At 46.7% G+C, this 27,393-nt stretch overlaps 1 pseudogene; it reads right to left on the bottom strand.

Moving 5' to 3' along the window:
- LOC135540434 (plasma membrane calcium-transporting ATPase 2-like) overlaps positions 1 to 27,393 on the bottom strand; it is a 239,611-nt pseudogene that overhangs the window by 92,585 nt on the left and 119,633 nt on the right.

Raw genomic sequence — 27,393 nt, forward strand, 5'->3', positions numbered from 1 at the left:
TTTTTGGAGTGACCCACTGAATTCACGTAGAAATGTGTCTTATAGATCTGTCATTCTAATTGAAGGCAAGTCTAAAATGCTGTAGATATGTTATGTATGCGCTACTTCTATGCTTCCCGTTCTCAAGTTTAGTTTTTGCGTTTTTTTTTTTTTACTTTTGGTTTTGTCCACCAGCTTCAAACAGAAAAAAATACAATATCCTTGGTTATGGAAAATATATTTCCAAACAGTTTAGATGGTACAATGATTCTCAGCACTTGTTTTGACACATACTGTAAACTGAAATTAGGCAAACTATTAGAATTGTAACAACCAGGAAATGGTGGAGCGATTTCTGCATACACCATCTTTAAATGTAAAAAAGCAGCTGAAAATGAGTCTGTAATCGACTGTATAACCGACAGCCGGCACTAGTGGAAAACATTGATCTTACCAGTAACTTGGTATAGGAGCAGGCTGTATTAAGTAGTACTAGTTTCATTGTATATTTTACCAGTATCACGGCAGTGTTACTGCAGTGTGTGTGTTGTATCTCACCAGTATCTTGGTGGTGTAGGCGCTGTTGAGGGAGATGGCATTGACCAGTATGTCCAGAGACTTGGCAGTCAGCGCTCCGGGGGCTGGTATCTCCTTATAGTGGACGTCTCCAACGTAGCACGCCACTGCAGTCATGCGGTTGGTGGTCAGAGTGCCGGTCTTGTCGGAGCAGATGGCCGTGGCGTTCCCCATCGTCTCACACGCATCCAGGTGGCGAACTAGGTTATTATCTTTCATCATTTTCTGTTGAGGAAATATCAGCTTCACAACAACCTCAACAGAAAAGATACTAACTAGAACCCAGAAAACATTTTAAAATGATGTGTTGAACTATGTTGCATATTTGGATACATAGCTACAGATTCTTGGATTACTAAATAAAATGCCCCGATGAGGAAGTATCCCACAAGGTTTCCAGAACATGTGTTTAATTAATATATATATATATATATATATATATATATAATAAAGGTCTAATTAATATATAATTCATTATTAATATATTAATAAATACTGTCCAGTTTGTGATGATGATTATAGAGTGTTTGTATACAACATTTGCCTGATGTTTCAAGAACGTTCCTAGAACACATTTAATCACATTTAATAATTGTGATTTAATAATTATTTTAAAGGTTCCCAGAATGTTTCATTAGGATGTGGGAACAATCTGGTGGGAACATTGTGGGGACATCACAAAAGTTATTCTCCCAAAATACCAAAAAACATTCCAGTTGTAGGTATGATTCTACAATGTTGCTTTTAGGGTGCAAAAACATTAATCTGATGTTACAAAGAACGTTCTCAGAACACATTTAGTCTGTTCTTTAAAGGTTCGCAGAATGATGAATTAAGTTGTTGGGAACGTTGCGTGGGTATGACAAGAGATATGTTCTTAAAACACTAAAACTGTTTAGCTGACATTCACATCATGTTTGTATCAAGGTGCACAAAACATACATTGATGTTGCAAGAGTTTTGGCAGAACAACGTTTCTGAGGTCTTTAAAGGTTCCCAGAACATTTAATTAGGTTGTGGGGAAAAGTGTGGGTACATTACCAGAGGAAGGTTTCCAAAACACAAAATATGCTCAGTTATGAGGGAATTCCTACACTGTTTAAGTAGCACAAAGCATTCCCTTAATGTTGTAAGAATGACATGTCTGTTTTAATGATGTTCATAGCATATTTGTTTTAGGTTTAATAGAATATTCATTTGATGTTTACAACAATATACATTTTACCTTGTCTTTGAGGTTTCTCAGAACATTTCAAGAACATTTAAAACAATATATATATATATATTTAAGTTATAACTAATATTATTTAAAAAAAACAGATTGGAATTCATCCCCATAACGTTTCCCTCCAGATTTAACGGCATTTGAATACTGAACTATAAATAAATAAAAATAAATAAATAAAACATTCTATAACCATGTTTCATTAAATACATTTAAAATTGAGGCTCAGATAAAAATGTCTAAAAAGAGAGGATGTCCAGATGTAATACATCCAATCAGAAAATGCAGAATTTTACATTGTGTAAAAATGTACAACTTTTTTTAAAATGCACCCAATATACAAATATACGGTCAAAAGTTTTAGAACAACTACTTTTTGTTTGCAGACTACTACTCATTCAACGGTTTGTCTTTATTTTCACTATTTTCTTCATTGTAGAATAATAGTGAAGACATCAACACTATGAAATAACACATACTGTATGACATCAAGTAGTAACCCAAAAAAGTGTTAAACAAATCAAAATATATTATATATTCTTCACATAGCCACTCTTTGCCTTGATGACAGCTTTGCACACGCTTGGCATTCTCTCAACCAGCTTCATGACGTAGTTACCTGGATTGCATTTCAATTAACATATCTGCGTTCTTAAAAGTTCATTTCTGGAATTTCTTTCCTTCTTAATGCGTTTCAGCGAATCAGTTGTGTTGTGACAAGGTACAGTAGGGGGGTATACAGAAGATAGCCCTACTTGGTAAAAAACCCAGTACATATTATGGAAAGAACAGCTCAAATAAGCAAAGAGAAATGACAGTCCATCATTACTTTAAGACATGAAGGTCAGTCAATACGGAAAATTTCAATAACTTTGAAAGTTTCTTCAAGTGCAGTCGCAAAAAACCATCAAGTGTTATGATGAAACTGGCTCCCATGAGGACTACTACAGGAAAGGAAGACCCAGAGTTACCTCTGCTGCAGAGGATCAGTTCATTAGAGTTAACTGGCTCCCATGAGGACTACTACAGGAAAGGAAGACCCAGAGTTACCTCTGATGCGGAGGATCAGTTCATTAGAGTTACCAGCCTCAGAAATTGCAGCCCAAATAAATGCAAGAAACCACTACTAAAAGGATACCAATAAAAATAAGAGATTTCCTCGGGCCAAGAAACATGAGCAATGGACATCAGACCGGAGAAAATCTGTCCTTTGGTCTGATGAGTCCAAATATGAGATTTTTGGCTCCAACCACCGTGTCTTTGTGTGACGTGGTGTTGGTGAATGGATGATCTCCACATGTGTTTTTCCCACCGTGAAGCATGGAGGAGGACGTGTGATGGTGTGGGGGTGCTTTACTGGTGACACTGTCTGTGATTTATTTAGATTTCAAGGCACAATTAACCAGCATGGTACCACAGCATTCTGCAGCGATACACCATCCCATTTGGTTTGGGCTTAGTGGGACAATCAGTTGTTGTTCAACAGGACAATGACCCAACACACCTCAAGGCTGTATAAGGTCTATTTTACCAAGAAGGAGAGTGATGGAGTGCTGCATTAGATGAGCTGGCCTTCGCAATCCCCTGACATCAACCCAATTGAGATGGTTTGGCATGAGTTAGAACACAGAGTGAAGAAAAAGCAGCCAACAAATGCTCAGCGTATGTGGGATCTCATTCAAGACTGTTGGAAAAGCAGTGAAGCTTGTTGAGAGAATGCCAAGATTGTGCAAAGCCCTCATCAATGCAAAGAGTGGCTATATAAAATATATTTTGACTAGTTTTACACTTTTTTGGTTACTACATGAATCCATATGTGTTATTTTATAGTTTTGATGTCTTCACTATTATTCTACAATGTAGAAAACAAATTGTAAAAATGAAGAAAACCCCTTGAATGATTAGCTAAAACTGTGTATTTCCTACTTTGAGACGCTTGACATGATCCCCCTGTCTTATTTTTCATGATCTGAACAGAAAAGGTGGTCCTAGATCAGCACTCATAGTCTAAGATACCTTGTAAATATGGGCCCAGAAGTGTTGGTGAAAAACCCAGTATATCCCTGAAGCTGGTTGAGAGAATGCGAATATTGTGCAAAGCTGTCATCAATACAAAGAGTGGCTATATAAAATATGCTTTGATTAGTTTTACACTTTTCTGGTTACTACATGATTCCATATGTGTTATTCATTGTTGTGAAGTCTTCACAACAATTCTACAATGTACATATACAGTGCCTTGCGAAAGTATTCGGCCCACTTGAACTTTGCGACCTTTTGCCACATTTCAGGCTTCAAACATGAAGATATAAAACTGTATTTTTTTGTGAAGAATCAACAACAAGTGGGACACAATCATGAAGTGGAACGACATTTATTGGATATTTCAAACTTTTTTAACAAATCAAAAACTGAAAAATTGGGCGTGCAAAATTATTCAGCCCCTTTACTTTCAGTGCAACAAACTCTCTCCAGAAGTTCAGTGAGGATCTCTGAATGATCCAATGTTGACCTAAATGACTAATGATGATAAATACAATCCACCTGTGTGTAATCAAGTCTCCGTATAAATGCACCTGCACTGTGATAGTCTCAGAGGTCCGTTAAAAGCGCAGAGAGCAATGTACATATATGAATGTCATCACATCTGAGCATATTTTGTGTTTGGGAACCTATCCTAACTCATGTTCTGTTATAATCTCCACCCGGCACAGCCAGAAGAGGACAAGCCACCCCTCATAGCCTGGTTCCTCTCCACCCGGCACAGCCAGAAGAGGGACAAGCCACCCCTCAAAGCCTGGTTCTTCTCCACCCGGCACAGCCAGAAGAGGACTGCCCACCCCTCATAGCCTGGTTCCTCTCTACCTGGCACAGCCAGAAGAGGCCTGGCCACCCCTCATAGCCTGGTTCCTCTCCACCCAGCACAGCCAGAAGAGGACTAGCCACCCCTCATAGCCTGGTTCCTCTCCACCCGACACAGCCAGAAGAGGCCTGGCCACCCCTCATAGCCTGGTTCCTCTCCATCCGGCACAGCCAGAAGAGGACTAGCCACCACTCATAGCCTGGTTCCTCTCCACCCGGCACAGCCAGAAGAGGACTGGCCACCGCTCATAGCCTGGTTCCTCTCCACCATGCACAGCCAGAAGAGGACTGGCCACCCCTCATAGCCTGGTTCCTCTCTAGGTTTATAATCTCCACCTGGCACAGCAAGAAGAGGACTAGCCACCAAAAATAGCCTGGTTCCTCTCTCGGTTTAAAATCTCCACCCGGCACAGCCAGAAGAGGACTGGCCACCCCTCATAGCCTGTTTCCTCTCTAGGTTTATAATCTCTCCCCGGCACAGCCAGAAGAGGACTGGCCAACCCTCATAGCTTGCTTCCTCTCCACCCGGCACAGCCAGAAGAGGACTGGCCACCCCTCATAGCCTGGTTCCTCTCCACCCGGCACAGCCAGAAGAGGACTGGCCACCCCACATAGCCTGGTTCCTCTCCACCCGGCACAGCCAGAAGAGGACTGGCCACCCCACATAGCCTGGTTCCTCTCCACCCGGCACAGCCAGAAGAGGACTAGCCACCCCTCATAGCCTGGTTCCTCTCCACCCGGCACAGCCAGAAGAGGACTAGCCACCCCACATAGCCTGGTTCCTCTCGGTTTATAATCTCCACCCGGCACAGCCAGAAGAGGACTAGCCATCCCTCATAGCCTGGTTCCTCTCTAAGTTTATAATCTCCACCCGGCAGAGCCAGAAGAGGACTGGCCACCCTCATAGCCTGGTTTCTTCCTAGGTTCTGACCTTTCTAGTGAGTTTTCCTAGCCACCGTGCTTCTACACCTGCATTGCTTGCTGTTTGGGGTTTTAGGCTGGGTTTCTGTACAGCGCTTTGAGATATCAGCTGATGTACGAAGGGCTATATAAATACATTTGATTTGATTTGATCTCTTGTCATGTCCCCACAATCTAATGGGGAAAAAATGATGTTTTGTCAACATTCTTGCAACATCAAAGGATTGTTTTGTGCACCCTGATGGAAACATTATCTGAATGTCAGCACAAGTGGACAGTTTCAGTTTTTTGAGAACATATATCCTGTCATGTCCCCACAATGTTCCCACAACTTAATGAAACATTCTGGCAAACTAAAGAACAGACAAAATGTGTTCTGAGAACATTCTGGTAACATCAGGTGAATATTTTGTTGCACACTAAAAGAAACACTGTAGAATCATCCGCACAACTGGACAGTTTTGGAATTTTGGGAACATATCTTTTCTGATGTACACACAACGTTCCCACAACCTAATGGAACATTCTGGGAACCTTTAAAGAACAGATTCAAATCATTACATGAACGTTCTTGAACATCAGGCACATGTTTTATATAAACATTAACTTTTGGGTATTGTTCTGTGGTGGCTGGTACAGATGTTGTGCACAACATTATAGTGACTGTCAGGAGAACATTCCAAGGATATTTATTAATCTAAAACATTTTTGATAAATTACAATGATTTTTATCAAAAACATTCCTTTGGGATGTTATCATCCTAACATTAAATAAAAAAAAAACTTACTAGAACTTAATTGGAATCTAATGTTCTGGGAATGTTCCCGGTTTACTGGGATCATTCCCAGAACATTAGATTCCAATTAAGTTCTAGTAAGTTTTTTAAATCATTGTCACGATTCCAATCCTTTGACACTTCTAATTGGCCAGAGATAAAATATTAAACAAAAGGCAGAAAATGTGTCACCTTGACAGAGTAGGCCAGGGAGATGGTGACAGCCAGGGGCAGCCCCTCGGGTACAGCCACCACCAGTACGGTGACACCGATGATGAAGAACTTGACAAAGTACTGGACATAGATGGGGGTACACTCCGTCAGCCACGGCCTCTTCTGCAGGACAAAGTTGTCCACAGCAAAGTACAGCACCAGGATGATCACTGTAATGGCTGACATCACCAGACCTGGATGGACAAGGAGAAAGTTAATCTACTCCATTCTACTCTACTCTTCTTCGTTATATTCTATTTTGTTCTACTCTACTTTATTATATTCTACTGTACTGTACTCTGCTCTACTGTACTCTGCTCTACTGTACTCCATTCTACTGTACTCCATTCTACTGTACTCCATTCTACTGTACTCCATTCTACTGTACTCCATTCTACTGTACTCTATTCTACTGTACTCTATTCTACAGTACTGTATTTTTACAATACTCTACTCTACTTTTTATATTCTGTTCTACTCCATTCTACTTTACCCTTCTGAGTTATATTCTATTCTGTTCTACTCTACTATATTCTACTTTATTATATTCTACTGCACTGTACTGTGCTCTATTCTACTCTAAACTACAGTACTCTATTCTACAATTCTCTACTCTACTTTATTATATTCTGTTCTACTCCATTCTACTTTACCCTTCTTAGTTATATTCTATTCTGTTCTACTCTACTATATTCTACATTATTATATTCTACTGTACTGTACTGTGCTCTATTCTACTCTAAACTACAGTACTCTATTCTACAGTACTCTACTCTACTTTATTATATTCTGTTCTACTCCATTCTACTTTACCCTTCTTAGTTATATTCTATTCTGTTCTACTCTACTATATTCTACATTATTATATTCTACTGTACTGTACTGTGCTCTATTCTACTCTAAACTACAGTACTCTATTCTACAGTACTCTACTCTACTTTATTCTATTCTACTTTATTCTACTCCATTGTATTCTGATTCTGATTGTATTTTGATAAGATTCATTAGGATCCCCATTAGCCGACGACAATGGTGGCAGCTAGTTTTACTGGGGTCTGACACATAACCAAAATACATTACAGACTAAATAGTTCACAATTTACATACGTTTAAAAACAGTAACATGTAGTGTGTGTATGTGTTAGTTACACGTGTCAGTACATACACATAACCAGTAGGTCACATGGGGGAGAGGCGCTGTGCCGTGAGGTGTTGTTTTATTTGTTTTTTTGAAACCAGGTCTGAAACCTGTTCACTTGCATATAGTTCTAGGCACTATATGAGATGGAAGGGAGGTCCAGGCCCTATATGAGATGGGAAGGAGGTCCAGGCTCTATATGAGATGGAAGGGAGGTCCAGGCCCTATATGAGATGGAAGGGAGGTCCAGGCCCTATACGAGATGGAAGGGAGGTCCAGGCCCTATACGAGATGGAAGGGAGGTCCAGGCCCTATATGAGATGGAAGGGAGGTCCAGACCCTATACGAGATGGAAGGGAGGTCCAGGCCCTATATGAGATGGAAGGGAGGTCCAGGCCCTATATAAGATGGAAGGGAGGTCCAGGCCCTATACGAGATGGAAGGGAGGTCCAGGCCCTATACGAGATGGAAGGGAGGTCCAGGCCCTATATGAGATGGAAGGGAGGTCCAGGCTCTATATGAGATGGAAGGGAGGTCCAGGCCCTATATGAGATGGAAGGGAGGTCCAGGCCCTATATGAGAAGGAAGGGAGGTCCAGGGCCTATATGAGATGGAAGGGAGGTCCAGGCCCTATATGAGATGGAAGGGAGCTCCAGGCCCTATATGAGATGGAAGGGAGCTCCAGGCCCTATATGAGATGGAAGGGAGGTCCAGGCCCTATATGAGATGGAAGGGAGGTCCAGGCCCTATATGAGATGGAAGGGAGGTCCAGGCCCTATACGAGATGGAAGGGAGGTCCAGGCCCTATACGAGATGGAAGGGAGGTCCAGGCCCTATATGAGATGGAAGGGAGTTATGAGATGGAAGGGAGGTCCAGGCTCTATATGAGATGGAAGGGAGGTCCAGGCCCTATATGAGATGGAAGGGAGGTACAGGCCCTATATGAGATGGAAGGGAGGTCCAGGCCCTATATGAGATGGAAGGGAGTTATGAGATGGAAGGGAGGTCCAGGCACTATATGAGATGGAAGGAGGTCCAGGCCCTATATGAGATGGAAGGGAGGTCCAGACCCTATACGAGATGGAAGGGAGGTCCAGGCCCTATATGAGATGGAAGGGAGGTCCAGGCCTTATATGAGATGGAAGGGAGGTCCAGGCTCTATATGAGATGGAAGGGAGGTACAGGCCCTATATGAGATGGAAGGGAGGTCCAGGCCCTATATGAGATGGAAGGGAGTTATGAGATGGAAGGGAGGTCCAGGCACTATATGAGATGGAAGGGAGGTCCAGGCCCTATATGAGATGGAAGGGAGGTCCAGACCCTATACGAGATGGAAGGGAGGTCCAGGCCCTATATGAGATGGAAGGGAGGTCCAGGCCTTATATGAGATGGAAGGGAGGTCCAGGCCCTATATGAGATGGAAGGGAGGTCCAGGCTCTATATGAGATGGAAGGGAGGTACAGGCCCTATATGAGATGGAAGTGAGTTATGAGATGGAAGGGAGGTCCAGGCTCTATATGAGATGGAAGGGAGGTCCAGGCTCTATATGAGATGGAAGGGAGGTACAGGCCCTATATGAGATGGAAGTGAGTTATGAGATGGAAGGGAGGTCCAGGCTCTATATGAGATGGAAGGGAGGTACAGGCCCTATATGAGATGGAAGTGAGTTATGAGATGGAAGGGAGAACCAGGCCCTATATGAGATGGAAGGGAGGTCCAGGCCCTATATGAGATGGAAGGGAGGTCCAGGCCCTATATGAGATGGAAGGGAGGTCCAGGCTCTATATGAGATGGAAGGGAGGTCCAGGCTCTATATGAGATGGAAGGGAGGTCCAGGCTCTATATGAGATGGAAGGGAGGTCCAGGCCCTATATGAGATGGAAGGGAGGTCCAGGCACTATATGAGATGGAAGGGAGGTCCAGGCCCTATATGAGATGGAAGGGAGGTCCAGGCCCTATACGAGATGGAAGGGAGGTCCAGGCCCTATATGAGATGGAAGGGAGTTATGAGATGGAAGGGAGGTCCAGGCTCTATATGAGATGGAAGGGAGGTCCAGGCCCTATATGAGATGGAAGGGAGGTACAGGCCCTATATGAGATGGAAGGGAGGTCCAGGCCCTATATGAGATGGAAGGGAGTTATGAGATGGAAGGGAGGTCCAGGCACTATATGAGATGGAAGGGAGGTCCAGGCCCTATATGAGATGGAAGGGAGGTCCAGACCCTATACGAGATGGAAGGGAGGTCCAGGCCCTATATGAGATGGAAGGGAGGTCCAGGCCTTATATGAGATGGAAGGGAGGTCCAGGCCCTATATGAGATGGAAGGGAGGTCCAGGCTCTATATGAGATGGAAGGGAGGTACAGGCCCTATATGAGATGGAAGTGAGTTATGAGATGGAAGGGAGGTCCAGGCTCTATATGAGATGGAAGGGAGGTCCAGGCCCCATATGAGATGGAAGGGAGGTCCAGGCTCTATATGAGATGGAAGGGAGGTCCAGGCCCTATATGAGATGGAAGGGAGGTCCAGGCTCTATATGAGATGGAAGGGAGGTCCAGGCTCTATACGAGATGGAAGGGAGGTCCAGGCCCTATACGAGATGGAAGGGAGGTCCAGGCCCTATATGAGATGGAAGGGAGGTCCAGGCTCTATATGAGATGGAAGGGAGGTCCAGGCCCTATACGAGATGGAAGGGAGGTCCAGGCCCTATATGAGATGGAAGGGAGGTCCAGACACTATACGAGATGGAAGGGAGGTCCAGGCCCTATATGAGATGGAAGGGAGGTCCAGGCCCTATACGAGATGGAAGGGAGGTCCAGGCCCTATACGAGATGGAAGGGAGGTCCAGGCCCTATACGAGATGGAAGGGAGGTCCAGGCCCTATACGAGATGGAAGGGAGGTCCAGGCTCTATATGAGATGGAAGGGAGGTCCAGGCCCTATATGAGATGGAAGGGAGGTCCAGGCTCGATACGAGATGGAAGGGAGGTCCAGGCTCTATATGAGATGGAAGGGAGGTCCAGGCCCTATATGAGATGGAAGGGAGGTCCAGGCTCTATATGAGATGGAAGGGAGTATATCATATTGATTGATCTGCCGTACCTGCTTTGCCGATCTGAACAGCCAGCTTGGTCAGTTTCCCTGGAGGACAGACTTCTCCTTCTTGGAGACGTTTGCCTTCTTCTTCTCCTCCATCTCTCCTCCCTCGGCGCTCTTCAGAGGCTGCATCTCCATGGCGGCCGCTCCGTCCTGCTTCTTCACTGAAACAACCAGAGGAACACAAAGACAGTGGTTATTATGGGATCAGGGCCTAGCCTAGACTTTTCGAGGCCGAAGTGAAATTTGTTTTTTTAGTGGGTCCCCCCCTCTTGACAGCAGAGAGAAAAATGTTGCAGTTTCAAAGCAAGTTTTCTGCATTTCAACACATTTTGCCCTGGAGTAGAAATAAGGGGCGGAGTAGAGATAAGGGGCGGAGATAAGGGGCGGAGTAGAGATAAGGGGTGGAGAAGAGATAAGGGGCGGAGTAGAGATAAGGGGCGGGGTAGAGATAAGGGGCGGAGATACGGGGCGGAGTAGAGATAAGGGGCGGAGTAGAGATAAGGGGCGGGGTAGAGATAAGGGGCGGAGATACGGGGCGGAGTAGAGATAAGGGGCGGAGAAGAGATAAGGGCCGGAGTAGAGATAAGGGGCGGGATAGAGATAAGGGGCGGAGATAAGGGGCGGAGTAGAGACAAGGGGCGGAGAAGAGATAAGGGGCGGAGTAGAGATAAGGGGCGGGGTAGAGATAAGGGGCGGAGAGGAAATGTTTCAAATTTATAACACATTTCATTCATTTCATTTTGCGATGAAAGACAGCACTTTTTGCAGTTTAAAGCTAATTTCCTGCAATTCTACAGATGTTGTCATGACTTATGCCATGTTAATATGATATCTGAATAAGACTGTCTAACAAAATCAATGGGGGCCCCCTGGAGGTCAGGGCCCCTGGAGGTCAAGAACCCCAGGAGGTCAGGGCCCCTGGAGGTCAAGGCCCCTGGAGGTCAAGGCCCCTGGAGCTCAAGGCGCCCTGGAGGTCAGGGCCACCTGGAGGTCAAGGCCCCCTGGAGGTAAGGGCCCCCTGGAGGTCAAGGCCCCTGGAGGTCAAGGCCACCTGGAAGTCAGGGCCCCTGGAGGTCAAGGCCCCTGGCAGTCAAGGCCCCTGGAGGTCAGGGCCACCTGGAGGTCAAGGCCCCTGGAGGTCAAGGCCCCCTGGAGGTCAAGGCCCCCTGGAGGTCAGGGCCCCCTGGAGGTCAGGGCCCTCTGGAGGTCAAAGCCCCTGGAGGTCAGCTGACATGGCTGACATGGCTGACATGGCTAACATGGCTAACATGGTAACATGGCTAACATGGTAACATGGCTAACATGGTAACATGGCTGACGTGGCTAACATGGCTGACATGGCTAACATGGTAACATGGCTAACATGGCTGATATGGCTAACATGGTAACATGGTAACATGGCTGACATGGTAACATGGTAACATGGCTAAAATGGCTGACATGGCTAACATGGTAACGTGGCTAACATGGTAACATGGTAACATGGCTAACATGGTAACATGGTAACATGGCTAACATGGTAACATGGCTAGCATGGAAATATGGCTAAAATGGCTGACATGGTAACATGGTAACATGGCTAACATGACTAACATGGTAACATGGCTGACATGGCTAACATGGCTGACATGGCTAACATGGTAACATGGCTAACATGGCTGATATGGCTAACATGGTAACATGGTAACATGGCTGACATGGTAACATGGTAACATGGCTAAAATGGCTGACATGGCTAACATGGTAACGTGGCTAACATGGTAACATGGTAACATGGCTAACATGGTAACATGGTAACATGGCTAACATGGTAACATGGCTAGCATGGAAATATGGCTAAAATGGCTGACATGGTAACATGGTAACATGGCTAACATGACTAACATGGTAACATGGCTGACATGGCTAACATGGCTGACATGGCTACATTTAACATGACTTAAATGTAATGTAATGTAACATGGTAACATGGTAACATGGCTGACATGGCTAATATGGTAACATGGTAACATGGCTAATCGAGTGACTGTCAGTGACTGACATAACAATAGAGAAACCGCTGACGCAGAACCCAATGTTGAACTCACACCTTGTGTATTCTACAATTCTAACTCTCAATAGTAAGATGTGTATATATGTATACAGCATTTACAGTATATACATACACTACATGGGCAAAAAACACACAGCAATGCAATCTCCATAGGAAACATTGGCAGTAGACGGCCTTACTGAAGAGCTCAGTGATTTTAAACTTGGCAGTAGAATGGCCTTATTGAAGAGCTCAGTGACTTTCAACGTGGCAGTAGAATGGCTTTACTGAAGAGCTCAAGGACTTTCAACGTGGCAGTAGAATGGCCTTACTGAAGAGCTCAGTGACTTTCAACGTGGCAGTAGAATGGCCTTACTGAAGAGCTCGGTGACTTTCAACGTGGCAGTAGAATGGCCTTACTGAAGAGCTCAGTGACTTTCAACGTGGCACCGTCATAGGATGCCACAATTCCATCCATTCCAAGTCAGTTTTCCAACAAGCCTGTATACCACATGTCAAAATTGTCTGTCCTAGATTTAGTCCTATATTCTATATTTAGTCCTATATGACAGAATAGTCCTACATGATATATTTAGTCCTACATGATATATTTAGTCCTACATGATATAAATATATCACATTTAGCAGACGCTTTTGTCCAAAGCGACTTACAAGTCGGCTGGGGCCACTACTTTTTTACATATGGGTGTCCCCAGCGGGAATCGAACCCACGACGCTTGGCGTTGCAAGCGCCATGGTCTACCGACTGAGCCACACATAATATATTTAGTCCTACATGATATATTTAGGGCTGGGCTCTGCTACCCTGTTCAGCTACCCAGTACTCTGTATGTCATGGGCTCTCCAACCCTTTTCCTGCTACCCAGCACTCTGTATGCCATGGGCTCTCCAACCCTGTTCCTGCTACCCAGTACTCTGTATACCATGGGCTCTCCAACACTGTTCCTGTAGCTACCCAGTACTCTGTATACCATGTGCTCTCCAATGCTGTTCAGCTACCCAGTACTCTGTATGCCATGGTCTCTCCAACCCTGTTCCTGTAGCTACCCAGTACCCTGTATACCCTGGGCTCTCCAACCCTGTTCAGCAACCCAGTACCCTGTATGCCCTGGGCTCTCCTACCCTGTTGCTGCTACACAGTACTCTGCATGCCATGGGTTCTCCAACGCTGTTCCTGTAGCTACCCAGTACCCTGTATGCCCTGGGCTCTCCAACCCTGTTCCTGTAGCTACCCAGTACCCTGTATACCCTGGGCTCTCCAACCCTGTTCAGCTACCCAGTACTCTGTATGCCCTGGGCTCTCCAACCCTGTTCCTGTAGCTACCCAGTACTCTGTATGTCATGGGCTCTCCAACCCTGTTCCTGCTACCCAGTACTCTGTATGCCATGGGCTCTCCAACCCTGTTCCTGTAGCTACCCAGTACTCTGTATACCATGTGCTCTCCAACCCTGTTCAGCTACAAAGTACTCTGTATGCCATGGTCTCTCCAACCCTGTTCAGCTACCCAGTCCTCTGTATACCATGGGCTCTCCAACCCTGTTCCTGTAGCTACCCAGTACTCTGTATGCCCTGGGCTCTCCAACCTTGTTCCTGTAGCTACCCAGTACTCTGTATACCATGGGCTCTCCAACCCTGTTCAGCTACCCAGTACTCTGTATGCAATGGGCTCTCCAACCCTGTTCACCTACACAGTACTCTGTATACCATGGGGTCTCCAACACTGTTCCTGTAGCTACCCAGTACACTGTATGCCATGGGCTCTGCAAACCTTGTTCATCTACAAAGTACTCTGTATGCCATGGTCTCTCCAACCCTGTTCAGCTACCCAGTACTCTGTATACCATGGGCTCTCCAACCCTGTTCAGCAACCCAGTACCCTGTATGCCCTGGGCTCTCCTACCCTGTTGCTGCTACCCAGTACTCTGTATGCCATGGGTTCTCCAACGCTGTTCCTGTAGCTACCCAGTACCCTGTATGCCCTGGTCTCTCCAACCCTGTTCAGCTACCCAGTACTCTGTATGCCCTGGGCTCTCCAACCCTGTTCCTGTAGCTACCCAGTACTCTGTATGACCTGGGCTCTCCAACCTTGTTCCTGTAGCTACCCAGTACTCTGTATACCATGGGCTCTCCAACCCTTTTCAGCTACCCAGTACTCTGTATGCAATGGGCTCTCCAACCCTGTTCAGCTACCCAGTACTCTGTATACCATGGGCTCTCCAACACTGTTCCTGTAGCTACCCAGTACACTGTATGCCATGGGCTCTCCAACCCTGTTCAGCTACCCAGTACTCTGTATACCATGGGCTCTCCAACACTGTTCCTGTAGCTACCCAGTACACTGTATGCCATGGGCTCTCCAACCCTGTTCAGCTACCCAGTACTTTGTATGCCATGGTCTCTCCAACCCTGTTCAGCTACCCAGTACTCAGTATACCATGGGCTATCCAACCCTGTTCCTGTAGCTACCCAGTACTCTGTATGTCATGGGCTCTCCAACCCTGTTCCTGTAGCTACCCAGTACTCTGTATGCCATGGTCTCTCCAACCCTGTTCCTGCTACCCAGTACTCTGTATGTCATGGGCTCTCCAACCCTGTTCAGCTATCCAGTACTCTGTATACCATGGGCTCTCCAACACTGTTCCTGTAGCTACCCAGTACACTGTATGCCATGGGCTCTCCAACCCTGTTCAGCTACCCAGTACTCTGTATACCATGGGCTCTCCAACACTGTTCCTGTAGCTACCCAGTACACTGTATGCCATGGGCTCTCCAACCCTGTTCAGCTACCCAGTACTTTGTATGCCATGGTCTCTCCAACCCTGTTCAGCTACCCAGCACTCTGTATACCATGGGCTCTCCAACCCTGTTCCTGTAGCTACCCAGTACTCTGTATGTCATGGGCTCTCCAACACTGTTCCTGTAGCTACCCAGTACACTGTATGCCATGGGCTCTCCAACCCTGTTCAGCTACCCAGTACTCTGTATACCATGGGCTCTCCAACACTGTTCCTGTAGCTACCCAGTACACTGTATGCCATGGGCTCTCCAACCCTGTTCCTGCTACCCAGTACACTGTATGCCATGGGCTCTCCAACCCTGTTCAGCTACCCAGTACTCTGTATGCCATGGTCTCTCCAACCCTGTTCAGCTACCCAGTACTCAGTATACCATGGGCTCTCCAAGCCTGTTCCTGTAGCTACCCAGTACTCCGTATGCCCTGGGCTCTCCAACCTTGTTCCTGTAGCTACCCAGTACTCTGTATACCATGGGCTCTCCAACCCTGTTTAGCTACCCAGTACTCTGTATGCCATGGGCTCTCCAACCCTGTTCAGCTACCCAGTACTCTGTATACCATGGGCTCTCCAACACTGTTCCTGTAGCTACCCAGTACCCTGTATACCCTGGGCTCTCCAACCCTGTTCAGCAACCCAGTACCCTGTATGCCCTGGGCTCTCCTACCCTGTTCCTGCTACCCAGTACTCTGTATGCCATTGGTTCTCCAACGCTGTTCCTGTAGCTACCCAGTACCCTGTATGCCCTGGGCTCTCCAACCCTGTTCAGCTACCCAGTTTTCTGTATGCCCTGGGCTCTCCAACCCTGTTCCTGTAGCTACCCAGTACTCTGTATGTCATGGGCTCTCCAACACTGTTCCTGTAGCTACCCGGTACTCTGTATACCATGTGCTCTCCAACCCTGTTCAGCTACCCAGTACTCTGTATGCCATGGTCTCTCCAACCCTGTTCAGCTACCCAGTACTCTGTATACCATGGGCTCTCCAACCCTGTTCCTGTAGCTACCCAGTACTCTGTATGCCCTGGGCTCTCCAACCTTGTTCCTGTAGCTACCCAGTACTCTGTATACCATGGGCTCTCCAACCCTGTTCAGCTACCCAGTACTCTGTATGCAATGGGCTCTCCAACCCTGTTCAGCTACCCAGTACTCTGTATACCATGGGCTCTCCAACACTGTTCCTGTAGCTACCCAGTACACTGTATGCCATGGGCTCTCCAACCCTGTTCAGCTACCCAGTACTCTGTATGTCATGGGCTCTCCAACCCTGTTCCTGCTACCCAGTACTCTGTATGCCATGGGCTCTCCTACCCTGTTCAGCTACCCAGTACTCTGTATGCCCTGGGCTCTCCAACCCTGTTCAGCAACTCATTACTCTGTATGCCCTGGGCTCTCCTACCCTGTTTCTGCTACCCAGTACTCTGTATGCCATGGGTTCTCCAACGCTGTTCCTGTAGCTACCCAGTACCCTGTATGCCCTGGGCTCTCCAACCCTGTTCAGCTACCCATTACTCTGTATGCCTTGGGCTCTCCAACCCTGTTTCTGCTACCCAGTACTCTGTATGCCATGGGTTCTCCAACGCTGTTCCTATAGCTACCCAGTACCCTGTATGCCCTGGGCTCTCCAACCCTGTTCAGCTACCCAGTACTCTGTATGCCCTGGGCTCTCCAACCCTGTTCCTGTAGGTACCCAGTACTCTGTATGTCATGGGCTCTCCAACTATGTTCCTGCTAACCAGTACTCTGTATGCCATGGGCTCTCCAACCCTGTTCCTGCTACCCAGTACTCTGTATACCATGGGCTCTCCAACACTGTTCCTGTAGCTACCCAGTACTCTGTATACCATGTGCTCTCCAACCCTGTTCAGCTACCCAGTACTCTGTATACCATGTGCTCTCCAACCCTGTTCCTGCTACCCAGTACTCTGTATGCCATGGTCTCTCCAACCCTGTTCAGCTACCCAGTACTCTGTATACCCTGGGCTCTCCAACCCTGTTCCTGTAGCTACCCAGTACTCTGTATGCCCTGGGCTCTCCAACCCTGTTCCTGCTACCCAGCACTCTGTATGCCATGGGCTCTCCAACCCAGTTCCTGCTACCCAGTACTCTGTATACCATGGGCTCTCCAACACTGTTCCTGTAGCTACCCAGTACTCTGTATACCATGTGCTCTCCAACGCTGTTCAGCTACCCAGTACTCTGTATGCCATGGTCTCTCCAACCCTGTTCAGCTACCCAGTACTCTGTATACCATGGGCTCTCCAACCTTGTTCCTGTAGCTACCCAGTACTCTGTATGCCATGGGCTCTCCTACCCCGTTCAGCTACCCAGTACTCTGTATGCCCTGGGCTCTCCAACCCTTTTCAGCAACCCAGTACTCTGTATGCCCTGGGCTCTCCTACCCTGTTCCTGCTACCCATTACTCTGTATGCCCTGGGCTCTCCAACCCTGTTCCTGTAGCTACCCAGTACTCTGTATGCCATGGCTCTCCAACCCTGTTCCTGTAGCTACCCAGTACTCTGTATGCCCTGGGCTCTCCTACCCTGTTCCTGCTACCCATTACTCTGTATGCCCTGGGCTCTCCAACCCTGTTCCTGTAGCTACCCAGTACTCTGTATGCCATGGCTCTCCAACCCTGTTCCTGTAGCTACCCAGTACTCTGTATGCCCTGGGCTCTCCTACCCTGTTCCTGCTACCCATTACTCTGTATGCCCTGGGCTCTCCAACCCTGTTCCTGTAGCTACCCAGTACTCTGTATGCCATGGGCTCTCCTACCCTGTTACTGTAGCTACCCAGTACTCTGTATGCCCTGGGATCTCCTACCCTGTTCCTGCTACCCAGTACTCTGTATGCCCTGGGCTCTCCTACACTGTTCAGCTACCCAGTACTATGTATGCCATGGGCTCTCCTACCCTGTTCCTGCTACCCAGTACTCTGTATGCCCTGGGCTCTCCTACCCTGTTCAGCTACCCAGTACTTTGTATGCCCTGGGCTCTCGAACCCTCTTCCTGCTACCCAGTACTCTGTATACCATGGGCTCTCCTACCCTGTTCAGCTACCCAGTACTCTGTATGCCCTGGGCTCTCCTACCCTGTTCCTGTAGCTACCCAGTACTCAGTATGCCATGGGTTCTCCAACCCTGTTCCTGTAGCTACCCAGTACCCTGTATGCCCTGGGCTCTCCAACCCTGTTCAGCTACCCAGTACTCTGTATGCCCTGGTCTCTCCTACCCTGTTCCTGCTACCCAGTACTATGTATGCCATGGGCTCTCCTACCCTGTTCCTGCTACCCAGTACTCTGTATACCATGGGTTCTCATACCCTGTTCCTGCTACCCAGTACTCTGTATGCCATGGGCTCTCCAACCCTGTTCCTGCTACCCAGTACTCTGTATACCATGGGTTCTCATACCCTGTTCCTGCTACCCAGTACTCTGTATGCCATGGGCTCTCCAACCCTGTTCCTGCTACCCAGTACTCTGTATACCATGGGCTCTCCAACACTGTTCCTGTAGCTACCCAGTACTCTGTATACCATGGGCTCTCCAACCCTGTTCAGCTACCCAGTACTCTGTTTGCCAAGGTCTCTCCAACCCTGTTCAGCAACCCAGTACTCTGTATACCATGGGCTCTCCAACCGTGTTCCTGTAGCTGCCCAGTTCTCTGTATACCATGGGCTCTCCAACACTGTTCCTGTAGCTACCCAGTACACTGTATGTCATGGGCTCTCCAACCCTGTTCCTGCTACCCAGTACTCTGTATGCCATGGGCTCTCCTACCCTGTTCAGCTACCCAGTACTCTGTATGCCCTGGGCTCTCCAACCCTGTTCCTGTAGCTACCCAGTACTCTGTATGCCCTGGGCTCTCCAACCCTGTTCCTGTAGCTATCCAGTACTCTGTATGCCATGGGCTCTCATACCCTGTTCCTGCTACCCAGTACTCTGTATGCCATGGGCTCTCCTACCCTGTTCCTGCTACCCAGTACTCTGTATACCATGGCTCTCCAACCCTGTTCCTGTAGCTACCCAGTACCCTGTATGCCCTGGGCTCTCCAACCCTGTTCAGCTACCCATTACTCTGTATGCCTTGGGCTCTCCAACCCTGTTTCTGCTACCCAGTACTCTGTATGCCATGGGTTCTCCAACGCTGTTCCTATAGCTACCCAGTACCCTGTATGCCCTGGGCTCTCCAACCCTGTTCAGCTACCCAGTACTCTGTATGCCCTGGGCTCTCCAACCCTGTTCCTGTAGGTACCCAGTACTCTGTATGTCATGGGCTCTCCAACTATGTTCCTGCTAACCAGTACTCTGTATGCCATGGGCTCTCCAACCCTGTTCCTGCTACCCAGTACTCTGTATACCATGGGCTCTCCAACACTGTTCCTGTAGCTACCCAGTACTCTGTATACCATGTGCTCTCCAACCCTGTTCAGCTACCCAGTACTCTGTATACCATGTGCTCTCCAACCCTGTTCCTGCTACCCAGTACTCTGTATGCCATGGTCTCTCCAACCCTGTTCAGCTACCCAGTACTCTGTATACCCTGGGCTCTCCAACCCTGTTCCTGTAGCTACCCAGTACTCTGTATGCCCTGGGCTCTCCAACCCTGTTCCTGCTACCCAGCACTCTGTATGCCATGGGCTCTCCAACCCAGTTCCTGCTACCCAGTACTCTGTATACCATGGGCTCTCCAACACTGTTCCTGTAGCTACCCAGTACTCTGTATACCATGTGCTCTCCAACGCTGTTCAGCTACCCAGTACTCTGTATGCCATGGTCTCTCCAACCCTGTTCAGCTACCCAGTACTCTGTATACCATGGGCTCTCCAACCTTGTTCCTGTAGCTACCCAGTACTCTGTATGCCATGGGCTCTCCTACCCCGTTCAGCTACCCAGTACTCTGTATGCCCTGGGCTCTCCAACCCTTTTCAGCAACCCAGTACTCTGTATGCCCTGGGCTCTCCTACCCTGTTCCTGCTACCCATTACTCTGTATGCCCTGGGCTCTCCAACCCTGTTCCTGTAGCTACCCAGTACTCTGTATGCCATGGCTCTCCAACCCTGTTCCTGTAGCTACCCAGTACTCTGTATGCCCTGGGCTCTCCAACCCTGTTACTGCAGCTATCCAGTACTCTGTATGCCATGGGCTCTCCTACCCTGTTACTGTAGCTACCCAGTACTCTGTATGCCCTGGGATCTCCTACCCTGTTCCTGCTACCCAGTACTCTGTATGCCCTGGGCTCTCCTACCCTGTTACTGTAGCTACCCAGTACTCTGTATGCCCTGGGCTCTCCTACACTGTTACTGTAGCTACCCAGTACTCTGTATGCCCTGGGCTCTCCTACACTGTTCAGCTACCCAGTACTATGTATGCCATGGGCTCTCCTACCCTGTTCCTGCTACCCAGTACTCTGTATGCCCTGGGCTCTCCTACCCTGTTCAGCTACCCAGTACTTTGTATGCCCTGGGCTCTCGAACCCTCTTCCTGCTACCCAGTACTCTGTATACCATGGGCTCTCCTACCCTGTTCAGCTACCCAGTACTCTGTATGCCCTGGGCTCTCCTACCCTGTTCCTGTAGCTACCCAGTACTCAGTATGCCATGGGTTCTCCAACCCTGTTCCTGTAGCTACCCAGTACCCTGTATGCCCTGGGCTCTCCAACCCTGTTCAGCTACCCAGTACTCTGTATGCCCTGGTCTCTCCTACCCTGTTCCTGCTACCCAGTACTATGTATGCCCTGGGCTCTCCAACCCTGTTCAGCTACCCAGTACTCTGTATACCATGGGTTCTCATACCCTGTTCCTGCTACCCAGTACTCTGTATGCCATGGGCTCTCCAACCCTGTTCCTGCTACCCAGTACTCTGTATACCATGGGTTCTCATACCCTGTTCCTGCTACCCAGTACTCTGTATGCCATGGGCTCTCCAACCCTGTTCCTGCTACCCAGTACTCTGTATACCATGGGCTCTCCAACACTGTTCCTGTAGCTACCCAGTACTCTGTATACCATGGGCTCTCCAACCCTGTTCAGCTACCCAGTACTCTGTTTGCCAAGGTCTCTCCAACCCTGTTCAGCAACCCAGTACTCTGTATACCATGGGCTCTCCAACCGTGTTCCTGTAGCTGCCCAGTTCTCTGTATACCATGGGCTCTCCAACACTGTTCCTGTAGCTACCCAGTACACTGTATGTCATGGGCTCTCCAACCCTGTTCCTGTAGCTACCCAGTACACTGTATGTCATGGGCTCTCCAACCCTGTTCCTGTAGCTACCCAGTACTCTGTATGCCATGGGCTCTCCAACACTGTTCCTGTAGCTACCCAGTACACTGTATGTCATGGGCTCTCCAACCCTGTTCCTGCTACCCAGTACTCTGTATGCCATGGGCTCTCCTACCCTGTTCAGCTACCCAGTACTCTGTATGCCCTGGGCTCTCCAACCCTGTTCCTGTAGCTACCCAGTACTCTGTATGCCCTGGGCTCTCCAACCCTGTTCCTGTAGCTATCCAGTACTCTGTATGCCATGGGCTCTCATACCCTGTTCCTGCTACCCAGTACTCTGTATGCCATGGGCTCTCCTACCCTGTTCCTGCTACCCAGTACTCTGTATACCATGGCTCTCCAACCCTGTTCCTGTAGCTACCCAGTACTCTGTATACCGTGGGCTCTCCAACCCTGTTCCAGTAGCTACCCAGTACTCTGTATACCGTGGGCTCTCCAACACTGCAGATACACAGTGCCTAATTTGGAAAACTAAGTGATATCTGTTCGGGGACCTCGTTATTAAAAAGATTACTAGTGTTGGATCGTAATACAGTCCACACACAGAGGCCATTACTAGTGTTGGATCGTAATACAGTCCACACACAGAGGCCATTACTAGTGTTGGATCGTAATACAGTCCACACACAGAGGCCATTACTAGTGTTGGATCGTAATACAGTCCACACACAGAGGCCATTACTAGTGTTGGATCGTAATACAGTCCACACACAGAGGCCATTACTAGTGTTGATCGTAATACAGTCCACACACAGAGGCCATAACTAGTGTTGGATCGTAATACAGTCCACACACAGAGGCCATTACTAGTGTTGGATCGTAATACAGTCCACACACAGAGAGGCCATTACTAGTGTTGGATCGTAATACAGTCCACACAGAGAGGCCATTACTAGTGTTGGATCGTAATACAGTCCACACAGAGGCCATTACTAGTGTTGATCGTAATACAGTCCACACACAGAGGCCATTACTAGTGTTGGATCGTAATACAGTCCACACACAGAGGCCATTACTAGTGTTGATCGTAATACAGTCCACACACAGAGGCCATTACTAGTGTTGGATCGTAATACAGTCCACACACAGAGGCCATTACTAGTGTTGGATCGTAATACAGTCCACACAGAGACCATTACTAGTGTTGGATCGTAATACAGTCCACAGAGGCCATTACTAGTGTTGGATCGTAATACAGTCCACACAGAGACCATTACTAGTGTTGATCGTAATACAGTCCACACACAGAGGCCATTACTAGTGTTGGATCTCAGGAGGTTAAATAAAAAATAATATGACAGTAAATTCTAATTAAAGGAAAAGGATTGGCCGTAACAAGGTTGCCTGGACAGGGTTGACTGTAACAGGGTTGACTGTAACAGGGTTGGCTGTAACAGGGTTGACTGTAACAGGGTTGGCTGTAACAGGGTTGACTGGAACAGGGTTGACTGTAACAGGGTTGGCTGTAACAGGGTTGACTGTTACAGGGTTGGCTGTAACAGGGTTGACTGGAACAGGGTTGACTGTAACAGGGTTGGCTGTAACAGGGTTGACTGTAACAGGGTTGGCTGTAACAGGGTTGACTGGAACAGGGTTGACTGTAACAGGGTTGGCTGTAACAGGGTTGACTGTAACAGGGTTGGCTGTAACAGGGTTGGCTGTAACAGGGTTGGCTGTAACAGGGTTGACTGTAACAGGGTTGACTGTAACAGGGTTGACTGTTACAGGGTTGGCTGTAACAGGGTTGACTGGACCAGGGTTGACTGGACAGGGTTGACTGTAACAGGGTTGACTGTAACAGGGTTGACTGTAACAGGGTTGACTGTAACAGGGTTGACTGGGAGGGTTAACCTTAACAGGGTTGACTGTAAACAGGGTTGACTGGGAGGGTTAACCTTAACAGGGTTGACTGTAACACAGTGTTGACCTTAACAGGGATGACTGTAACAGGGTTGACTGGGACAGGTTTGACTGGGACAGGGTTCACCTCCATAGTTTGATAAATTCACCTCCGAAGGTGAAATGTGTCCTTACATTCTGAAATGTTGCTCTGCTTTATCATCCAAAGGGTCCCAGAGATAACATGAAGTGTTGTTATCTTAGATAAAATCAATTTTCATATCCTAAAAAGGTCCACATAGCACAATCGATTTTGTATTTCCACTTGTTCAATTTGCAAAGAAAGGAACCTGTGAAAATCTCTCCCTAAATAAAAAAAAGTATATCCTATAGGACACCATATCAGAGATCCTAGAACGTAACCAGACTTCACTTTATCATTAGGAGTGTAGTATATCCTATAGGACACCATATCAGAGATCCTAGAAGGTAACCAGACTTCACTATATCATTAGGGGTGTAGTATATCCTATAGGACACCATATCAGAGATCCTAGAACCTAACCAGACTTCACTATATCATTAGGGGTGTAGTATATTCTATAGGACACCATATCAGCGATCCTAGAACGTAACCAGACTTCACTATATCATTAGGAGTGTAGTATATCCTATAGGACACCATATTTGTTCCGAGAGCGACGCCTTCATGGTACACAGCTGACGCGGGCGGTCTTCACTTGAACGACTCTAACTTTGTAAAATAAGCACCAATTGGGGTCAGACAAAGCTAGATAGATAGCCAATGAGCTGGGCTTTATGGGGAACCCTGTATCTGACTCAGAATGTAGCTACTAACCTTGTGCGACCGCATGCCTTTTCCTTTTAGACAAAAATTCTAAGAATATTCAGTGTTACGTAGTGATGAAAACTGGTTGTTTTGCAAATGTTGAACTCATAATATGGCTACTAATGCTGGAAAAACTAAGTCAAAGTCCAAGTATACAGATTTGAGGATATTCTTGCAGAAAAATGTCATGTGAATGCGAATGTCTCCTTCACGATTTTCCCAAATGTACCTGGGTGACTTCACCTTCACACTAAATGTCATGTAGTTTTCTCATACTTCAAGTTATCCGTCTCAAACTTTGCACATACACTGCTGCCATCTTGTGGACACCATCGGAATTACAACCAGAGTGATAGCTATGGGACCTTTCTGTTGCATTTCAAAATGGTGGTAGAAAAAAAAAACGTTGTTGTTGTAAGAAACTGCATGTTTTTTCTTCTTTTCTTTTACCAGATCTGTTGTGTTATATTCTCCTACATTACTGTCACATTTCCATAAACGTCAAAGTGTTTCCTTTCAATTGGTATCAATAATATACATATCCTTGCTTCAGGGCCTGAGCTAGAGGTAGTTAGATTTAGGTATGTCATTTTAGGCGAACATTGAAAAAAGGGGCGGATCCCTAAGAAGTTAAATCAGCCCGTGACAAGAGGAAGGAACACAATTGAATGCAAGCATCACAAAAACACATTTAATCGGTTAACTATTTCTAACCGTTCTATCTATGGGTAACAGGGTGGACGTGTAATGCCTGCTTTCTACCACAAAACACGGTCAAAAGGATCAGAACCAGCTTTTACACTGTGATTTGACTACGTGATTGTTTGACCATATTAAAGAGAGTTCAGATCACAACAGGGTTGACATGAGGTACAGATGTAAATGAGTCACTAAACCACATCAAATAAATGATCACAATGACGGTGAAAGCTTGATGGAATTAAAGTGGGTTGAAGTCTATTATTCATATACAAAACATTTGATTGATTGAATTCGCCGTCTGGTTTATATTAAAAGGCACTTCGTTTAATTTAACAGGCTTTTCAAAAAGCACAACTTCTACATACAATTTAATAAGGACATGAAAGGCACTCATTTCATGGAACGACCCTTTGTTTTCAATTAATAACATGATTCTTAACATTTCTGTCTGTATGTAGACAAAATTCAGAGAGAGAGAGACAGAGAGAGAGAGACAGAGAGAGAGAGACAGAGAGAGAGAGACAGAGAGAGAGACAGAGAGAGAGACAGAGAGAGAGAGAGACACTGTATATATATATAATATGACATTTGTAATGTCTGTATTGTTTTGAAACTTCTGTATGTGTAATGTTTACTGTTAATTTTTATTGTTTATTTCACTTTATATATTATCTACCTCACTTGCTGTGGCAATGTTAACACATGTTTCCCATGCCAATAAAGCCATTGAATTGAATTGACAGAGAGAGAGAGAGAGAGAGAGACAGAGAGAGAGAGAGAGAGACAGAGAGAGAGACAGAGAGACAGAGAGAGAGAGAGAGAGAGACAGAGAGAGAGAGACAGACAGACAGAGAGACAGAGAGAGAGAGAGAGAGAGAGACAGAGAGAGAGAGAGACTTAGACCTGGAGCTGAGACAGACACATCGCTGCAGACTGACTGACAACGACACTGAAGACAAGACATACATCAGGCTGAATGGATGTTAATTCAACGTTAGAGTAACCAACGTTAGAGAAACCTGAAGAGACTCAACGTTAGAGAAACCTGAAGAGACTCAACGTTAGAGAAACCTGAAGAGACTCAACGTTAGAGAAACCTGAAGAGACTCAACGTTAGAGAAACCTGAAGAGACTCAAAACGTTAGAGAAACCTGAAGAGACTCAACGTTAGAGAAACCTGAAGAGACTCAGGTTAGAGAAACCTGAAGAGACTCAACGTTAGAGAAACCTGAAGAGACTCAACGTTAGAGAAACCTGAAGAGACTCAACGTTAGAGAAACCTGAAGAGACTCAACGTTAGAGAAACCTGAAGAGACTCAACGTTAGAGAAACCTGAAGAGACTCAACGTTAGAGAAACCTGAAGAGACTCAACGTTAGAGAAACCTGAAGAGACTCAACGTTAGAGAAACCTGAAGAGACTCAACGTTAGAGAAACCTGAAGAGACTCAACGTTAGAGAAACCTGAAGAGACTCAACGTTAGAGAAAGAAACCTGAAGAGACTCAACGTTAGAGAAACCTGAAGAGACTCAACGTTAGAGAAACCTTAGAAGAGACTCAACGTTAGAGAAACCTGAAGAGACTCAACGTTAGAGAAACCTAAGAGACTCAACTTAGAGAAACCTAAAGAGACTCAACGTTAGAGAAACCTGAAGAGACTCAACGTTAGAGAAGAGACCAACGTTAGAAAACCTTAAGAGACTCAACGTTAGAGAAACCTGAAGAGACTCAACGTTAGAGAAACCTGAAGAGACTCAACGTTAGAGAAACCTGAAGAGACTCAACGTTAGAGAAACCTCAACGTTAGAGAAACCTCTCAACGTTAGAGAAACCTGAAGAGACTCAACGTTAGAGAAACCTTAAGAGACTCAACGTTAGAGAAACCTGAAGAGACTCAATGTTAGAGAAACCTGAAGAGACTCAACGTTAGAGAAACCTGAAGAGACTCAACGTTAGAGAAACGTTCGAGTTAGGGTTGCAAAATTCAGATAACTTTCCCAAAATGAATAGGTTTGTCCAGAAATTCTGTTCGGAAAATTCCTTAAATCAAGGAATAAGCAGAACATCTGGACCAGGATTCCTGGAAAACCTGGG

Source organism: Oncorhynchus masou, chromosome 5, assembly GCF_036934945.1.
Source record: "Oncorhynchus masou masou isolate Uvic2021 chromosome 5, UVic_Omas_1.1, whole genome shotgun sequence".
NCBI lineage: Eukaryota > Metazoa > Chordata > Actinopteri > Salmoniformes > Salmonidae > Oncorhynchus > Oncorhynchus masou.